The following is an 8563-nucleotide window of genomic DNA, read 5'->3' on the forward strand; positions in this document are numbered from 1 at the left end:
GCCTAAAGTCCCGTGAGTCTTTAGGTCATCCCCAAGGGACACAATTATCCCAGAATCCCAGGAAGGGGAAGCCTCTAACTCTGGTACCAGGGCTTTGAATCTAAAGTACTGCCCTGAAGGTAGGGCAGGCAGCCTCATCCCTGCTGGCTTTTGTTAGCATGAAAGCACCACCCAATGCAAAGAGAACAATTTTCAAATTATAAAGCTGATTCAAAGTTCTGTTCCCTGGCTGCCAGCTGAAAAGATGCCACCACTCACATCTGCTCTGGCTCCTGCCTTGTTAGGTTGCTTCCACTGAGGCTCTTGTTCCCAAGTCTCTCAGCGGCAGCTTAGCAGATCAGGCCAGGCACAAACACGTGGGTGCTCAGCGTGGTGACCTCCCCCCAGGACATCAAAAGATAAGTCCCACTTGCCAAACAGTTCAGCTCCCCAGACGGTGGCCACAGCTCCCTTCTGTACACGGGTGCTACTGCCTCTCAGAGGGACTAGGATGAGGACAATGACCTTCACACCCTGGTCAGCTTCATGCCATTCTGCTTCTCAAGGGTCCCTGGAGGAGTCCATGTCAGGAGTCAGGGGCATCTGCTTCCATAATATCTGTGAGAGTAAGGTCTGGTGCTAGGGACCTAGAAGGTGTTCAGTGAAGAAGATTGACCTTTTCTTTACTCCATATCCTCGATGCACCTGATCGAGGGTCATGCCCCACATACCACAATTATTCACTAAGTCTCTAATGATAATGCTATCATGATAAAGATAAAGGTTTCTAGAGTCTATATGGCCTGCATGTTGAAGGTTCACAGTGCAATTAGAAGGTGGTGGGAAGGACTGGAGAGATAGCTCAGCAGAATAAGCGCCTGCTTTGGTAAGCACAGAGACCAGGGTTCGGTCCCTGGTCCTATATGCCATACTGGCCCCACCCCTGGGGCACACTGAGTCTTCAACCTGGTGGTGCATGCCTGTAATCCCAGCCCTGGGGAGGCTGAAAATAGGAACATCACTATGAGTCCAAGATATGTAGTGAGACCCTGTACCAAATACATAAATGGAAAAAATAAATAAAATTAAATTTAAAAAAGAAGGTGATAGGACCTTTAGAAGGTGAGACATGGTAAGAGGAAGTCAGGTCATCAAGGACCTGAGAGGACCTTGATGTGACCTTGAGAGGATAGTGTGACCCTAGCCCTCCTTGTCTCTTTTGCCTCCCCATTGCCATGAGGTGAAGGAATGAATAACCATTTTGGGTCCTTGCCACAGACCCAAAAGCCATGAGGCCAACCCACCACAGACTGGGCCCTCCAAAACTGTGAGCCAAAATAAAACTTCCCTCCTTGTAAGTTGATTATCTTGGGTATTCTGTCAGTGATGGAAAACAGACTACCACAAAGGTGAGCTACAGGTATACTTCAGATAGAACTCTGCTGGAATCTGTCCATTTGTGCTCTAATGCGCAGGTTTATTCTTAAGCATCAGGCTCCTCTACTTCCTTCTTGGATGTTGTACTGGAGGAGAAGCTCTGAGGAAAGAGTGTGAGTAATGATTTCCATCTGCCACGCCACCATCCTCCTCTAGGCTACCATCCATTTCTTGCCCAGCAACACTGTAGTAGCCCCCTGACATTTCTCTTATTTCCAGTCTTGCCTGTCCCCAATCCAATCTCCATGCAGCAGCTAAAGTGACCTTTTAGAAATATGAATCATAAATCAAGCTTTGTCATTCCCCTGGTTAAATCCTTTCAAAATCCAACCTCTGTGCCATGGCTTATGAGGCCTGCATCGGTTGGCCCAGGCCCATTTCCCTGGGCCCATTTCATCCCTCTCTCAGCCTGTTCCAGTGTACTCCCAACATGGGCTTCACACTATGCCTTAGATGGGCCCGGCTCTTGCCTACCACTATGCCTTTGCATGGGCCTGGGATGTTCTTCTATCTGCTCTTTGTGGGATGAGTCCTCCTCATGCTACAGGTTTATCTTAGATGACTCCTTAAAACTCACAACTCAAAGAAGCACAACTCACAACTTCACTGTCTCCAAAACACCTTTGAATAAAGACACTCAGACCCCTGGCACCACAGAGGGATATCCAGTTGACCACGGGCACAGGCAGGAGCATGGGACTACTGGCCCACTTTGATGGCACAGCCTCCCTCTTCGGCCTTACTGCCCTCTGTGGGTACAGAGGCAGGGCATTCCTATAGAGCTGCTTCTGCGCATGGACATGCTCCAGCCCGGCTCAGGGAGAACAAGAAGCAGCTGCTCATACCCAGGAAAGAGATACCAGAAAATGAACTTGCTCCAGGTCCTGGCCACATACGGGTCCTGCAGGGCACAGGCAGTGCTCTCTCTCTCAAGCCAGGGAGACACCCAGGACGACTGCAGAAGCCATCTATTTTCTGGCTGTCTGTCATTCCACCACAGTGACAAAGGACTATGTTTCTAGACTACATTCCCTTTAAGATCATAGCAACCAACCAGGAACAGAAGCCACACATTAAAAGCCCAATGACTAGAAAGCCAGAAGCCACTGATCTTCCCTATGTATTGTGTCACGAGGACAGCAGGCAAGCACACACAGGAAGACAATGTCTCTTGCTTTCAGAAGATAATTCGAAGTTCTGTCCACCTCAGGTCCACAGGTATTCATCCACAGAAGGGCCCAGAGCGCCTTAGCATGATTCACAACATAGCAGTGGATAACTGGTAGACTGCAAGCCCAACAGTTCCTCCAGCCTCTTTCCTCTGTGCCTTCCTGGGTAGACAGAAAACTAAAAACAACTACCAATCTCCATCACAGTTATAATTCCTGGTACAGACCAACAGAGAACTAAAATGCAATTAAGTCAGGTGGAACAGATAGCTATTTCACTAGTATATAGTTGACAGGGCCCTGCCAAGGCTGCCTGCTCCCTGGATCACAGACAAGGGAGTGTGCCACTGGGTGAGCCACTGGCACATGGCTTCAGATTCCCCAGCTTCCTAATTGTACCAATCAGTTCCCTTGGCCAGTCCTGTGGGGCTGTGACAGAAGCCATTTCCAACGCTTCTCAGCCTTTTGGCTAAGATCCAGTGTGGAAGTCACTCCTGCAAGCCCAGCCTATAGCCTGCTCTCCAACTCTTCCAGTTATTCTCTACGCCCTTAAATTCCTCCAGTAAGGATCCTTCCTCTTAAAATGGCTACAGAAGTTTCTGCTACAGTTCTGGAGTTTGATCGAGACATACTAGCCTACAATAACACACTGTCCGATATAATGTTTGCAATAATGAAAATATTCTGTCATTCTGGGCGATCCAATACGGCAGCCACCAATCAGATGTGGCTGCTGAACATCTGAGATGTAGCTGGTACAACGGAGGAAGTACATTTTCAATTTTATGTAATTTCAGTTAATTTACGCTTCGGTAGCCACATGTGGCTACCATAATGAGCAACTCAGGTCCACAGTTAGAAGAAGGCATAGCAGGAAAGGCATAGCGAGGACCAGGATACATGCAAGGTGTAGGAAACAGCACAAAGAAAGTGCTGGATTCTAAATTGAGAAAACGAACTTCTCGAAAGGCAACCAAGAACCCATCCAGATGCTGATGAGTGGGTAGACTTTTCTAATCAGGAAATAACTTCGCGGCACGAAAAGGCTATTTTCACAGCTTAAGCTATCCCAAGCCCCCAACAAACAACAGAGAAAACATAAATTCTTTTTTAGTGTCTAACATTCTGAATTCTTTTTTTTCCCCCCAGTACTTGGGATCGAAACCACTTCCTTGCACGTTCTAGGCAAGCACTCGACCACTGAACCTTCTTCTCAGCCCGAGGTCTAACATTCTTGCGAATTAAGTGAGAAAATGATGTTTCCTCAAAGGGCTGCTAGAGAAACTGACATCGCTCACAATCTGAAAGGAGAGCCCAGACCAGCCCAGTTGAGATGGGAGCCCTCTTGCCACAGTGAACTCCAGAGGGGACCTCTGACCATGGCTGCAGTGCTCTGTATCGCCTGAACTACTGCACAGTATCTGAGCGACATCTGGCCTCTTTCTGCTTGCACTCCTCTCCCCTCACCCCACTACACACGCAGTTACAAGAGCCAGGATGCGCAGACCAGGCCCGATGACCCCATAACAAGAGTCAATGAGGGACCAAGGACATCTCTGACTATCTCCATGATTCAATCGATGGGATGCTGCCTTAAATAAAACTGTCTCATTTCCAGGCTCCATCCCAGCCGCCTCAGACTAACACAGGCGAAGGCAGGAGGAAGGCAGAGGACCTGGAGCACTCCAGCGGCCGCACTAACTGGAAAAATGGAAAAGTTACCAACACTCAACCTTCTCATCAACCAGCAAATAAATCCGGTTTTGTTTTTGCTTTTGTTTTTTAACAGGGCAGATAGTAGAGAAGATATAGAGGAGGAGAGAGACTAATAGGGACTCTCACTGGAGGCAAACTGCCTGTGGGTGACCAAAAGGTCAAAATAACCTTGGCGAGAGGATCCTAAACAGAATGCCATCCCCGCTCCTTGATTCTCATGGCTCTCTTTGGACATCAGAGAACATAAGAAAGAAAATAGACAGAAATTGTAGAGGTAGCTGCATGTGATCACCACAACAATAATGAAATAGGCCTTCTGTTGCTTCCAGGCATGAAGGTGACCCCTCATGGGAGATCCTGACCCACTAGTGGGACTAGGGCACCTCGGTTACAGGCCCTTGCTGAAGACGAATTCCATCTCATTTCCACCAGTCAGCGCGTTGGCTTTCCAAGTGTGACAGCACTTGGTAGCCTCTGAACTGCAACAACAGACCTGGCTCTGACTGAGAACACAGACCAGGCTAGGGACTTGCAAGATCCCTCAGGCTGCGCATGCCCAAGGGATGGGCAGGAGGTGCAGAAGACTGTCACAATGGCCTGGCACAACACTGGCAGGACCCAAGCAGTGGTTCTACCTCTTCGTTGCTGAGTTGATGGATGCCCCAGGCAAGTGCTATTATTTGGGTCCTCTTCTTGGGCTCTTAACAACCCACAGGCTCCTTATGACCAAACACCAGCTTGGCGCCCTCCGAATCCCAGCACAGTGGCTCTTCGCGGCTGCTCAAATCACATTTGTTGCACAAAAGTCCATTTATAAAATTTTAGTTCAGCCACCAAATGTTTCTACACAGAAGTTTACAGGAATGATACTATTCAAGTATTTTAATTTAGCATGTTTGCTATGTGCTAAATCTGTCCATTCTCATAGATTAAAATATTATTTGCAGGACTGGGGAGATAGTTCAGCAGTCTAAGGGCCTGCCTGGCAAGCACAAGGACTCAGATTTGATTCCTGGTACCGCATACTATGCCAGCCCCAGAACCCTGGGCATGCCATGTGGGCCCCAAAACCAGGTGTGATGGGGCACGTCTGTAATCCCAGTTCAAGGGAGGCTGAGACAGGAGGATCACTACAAATCTGAGCTGCACAGTGAGACTCTGTACCAAATAAATAAATAAATAAATATTTGTTTCTTATACCCCACCAGAAGGGGAATCCCAAGAGGTAGGAACCCTGGCCTGCTTTGATCACCACTCTATTTTCCAGAGCCAAGATCAGCCTGCAGAGTGGTATGCATGCAATAAAATCTGCTGAATGAATCCACGAATATCCCAAAATGTAATTGTCTGAAGACTTGTACCCCATGTTAATGGCAGGCTTCAGTCCCCATGGTACAGAGGGGTCTGAGTTCTCACCCATTTACCACAAACTCAGTGCCTGTGTACCCCAACCTGCGCACCAGAGGAAACACTGTCACCCTGGGAGGACAGTTTCCACAGCCTCCTTCCTAGTCGCCACTAGGAAGACAGGCAACAGGAGGGCACCCTGGCATGGTAACTGTCGCCCACAAAGAAGGGCAGGGCACCTTTGGAGCCAGCAGCCTGTGCTCCAGCTCAATTTTGTGTGTCCAAACTCCCACAGGCCTGGGGTAACCCTTCATAGTGCAGGAAGCCCTGGCAGCAGAAGTGTGGCCCCAAGCCCGAGGCTAGGGCTCAGAACTCACCAGCCCACAGACACGGGCACTGGAGGTGGCAGGGGCATTTCTGCTCCATACTTTGAGGACAGTTGAGCTGTAAGAGCCACAAGGATGGGGGTGGGGACTGAGTGTCTGACCCTGTGCCTTGGCCACAGGCCATGTCATCATCTGATTTCCCCTATCAGGGAAGCAAGTTGGCAGGAAATGGCTACCTTCCCTTAACCTGCTCAGAAGTCATCGAAAGGGCAAATCAAAGACTCAGACAAAGAGCTCCACCTGAGTACTCACTGCAGGACGGAGTCAGAAGACCCAGGGCCCCAGCGCGGGTCTGGGCCATGTGTCCCCTAAACCACAGTCTGGGGGACTCTGGAGCTGCAGGCTCTGCAGCGTACACACCGCCACTCAGTGTGCCCAGGCCCCTGACTCCATGACCACCAGCAACACTACAAGCATCAAGGGGTGAACTCTACCCTAGGCCTCAGCGTCCACTTCCTTAAAGCGGACAGAACACGGTCCTCACAGGACAATCGCACAGACTCAGTGAGATCGAGTCTCTGAAAGCAATACCCAAAGATAAAGTTATTACTTGAAAGAACCATTCCACAGACAGCCACACAGAGCCTCAGAGCACCAGGGAAGAACAGCTCATTGCAATGAACGAGCATAAAACACAAAAGCTGTTCTGTTCTGCTGCCTTTTTCCCTGAAGCACGTCCTCCAGGTTAAGCAACTACCTCTTAAACACTGCTATATTCCATAAACAAGAATTAATAATGTCAGTTTGTGAAAAAGCAAGTCCATCTGGACCATTCAGAATCCGATCTTGGAAAATGCTGCTCTGTTTTTCAGGGATTCCATGTCAGTGCAAGGCTCTAGGACTCTTTCTCCATCGAGGGAGCCACTGCATGGAGGAGGGACATCACTCACATATTTACACCCCAAAACATAATGCACACAAACACACCTATGTATAGCCAGTGTATCCTACTCCTGGATGTCCCTAATTGTCACTAAGCCGAGACAAAAGAAACAGCATTCACGTATTCCTGAACACTCACAGGCCATTTAATACAGATGCTTTGTGCAAAGTATAATGCTTCTTTCATTTAGAAAAGTCAAAGCCGTTCATCTCATTAATCCCGGCCAAACCTCTCCCAGACAGCAGGCAGACAAGAAGATGAAAGGCAACAAAAACAATGCAGGGCCCCCTGAGGCTGCGGCCTGTTGGTAGGTATTAAGCTGTGCTACCGCTATGAGACCATCCTGACTCTTTCTCAAGTGTGAGGAAAAGAATGAGGCCAGAGGTTAGGAGAAGCTCTCACCCTCAGGTAAATCCCCTTCCTTCTTCTCCAGAGCACAAGGCTCTACCGGCACAGAAGGCTGATGTGCTCAGGCTCCAGAAGCCCACGGTGGTCCAGTCATGTCCCTGCCCCCCCACTGCCTCTCCCACAGCCCCACCCCCACCAGTTCCTCAGGAACAAAGTCTCTTCTCTACTGACTCTGAAGACAAGCGCTGTGTAAAATGTGGTGAGCACCAACCACTGCCCCCCGACCCCGTGTGAAAGAGGCTGAGGACCACACTCAGCTGTTCAAGTCCAACCTGCTGAACCTCAGACCTCAGTCAACCTAGGGGGTCACTAAGGGAAGGACAACACAGGGCCTAGTGCCCTGTAGCCGCCATTTGTGTTCTACATTATTATCTCAAAGTTTCCCTCAGACTACTGAGGACTCACTGTGGTTCACAGGGAGGCCCACAGTGCCAGAGGGTGTGCTTCAGGCCTACCTTCAGGTTTCTATTATTGGTCAGAAAATAACAGGTACAGGTGAGGATGCTGAAGACCTGGAAGCTTGTGTGTATTGCTGGTTGGTAATGTAAAATGGCACAGCCACTATGAAAAACAGGAAGTAAATTCCTCAAAAAATTAAACTGAAATTATTGTATGTCCCAGCAATTCCACTTATAAGACCTATGTCCATAAAATTAAGACAGGGACACCAAAGACATCTGCACACCAGCGTTCACAGCAGCATTATGTGACACACAAAAGACGAAATATGCCAAGTGTTCTTGTTGTGGCGGACACATGAGAGGGAATATTGCTCAGCCTTAAAAAGGAATGAAATTCTGAAATATGCTGCAACATGGAGAAATCTTGAAGACATTACACTGAGGAAAATAAACTAGACAAAACCGGATAAATACATGCTTTCACTTATGAGGTACCTAGAAGAGTCATAGAAACCAAAAGTAGAATAGGCTTGCCAGGGCCTGCGAAAGGGAAAGCGTGGAATTCATGAGTGGAGTTTTAGTTTGGAATAACTTTTTTAAATGTTCTAGAAATAGATACTAGCAATGATAGCATGATATGATGAATATACTTAAGGCCAATAAATTGTATCCTTAAAATGGCTTAGATGGTTTTGTGTTATATGTATTTCACCATTGAAAGATATTAGCTTAAAATTCAGAAATTTTAAATCTTTAAATATTTATTGCCTATACCTTTCTACTTTGAGAATTCTAATTATATGAATAGAACTTTCTTGATTTTGGCACAGAGTGAAC

General features: G+C 47.9%; 1 protein-coding gene across 35 annotated transcripts in view; it reads right to left on the reverse strand.

The window, feature by feature from the left end:
- The window catches only part of Cacna1c (calcium voltage-gated channel subunit alpha1 C), a 752474-nt gene that overhangs the window by 595053 nt on the left and 148858 nt on the right, over positions 1-8563 (reverse strand). The gene's annotated exons all lie outside the window — the stretch shown is intronic.

The sequence above is a fragment of the Octodon degus genome, unplaced genomic scaffold (genome assembly GCF_000260255.1).
Source record: "Octodon degus isolate 3935 unplaced genomic scaffold, OctDeg1.0 scaffold00104, whole genome shotgun sequence".
Lineage (NCBI taxonomy): Eukaryota > Metazoa > Chordata > Mammalia > Rodentia > Octodontidae > Octodon > Octodon degus.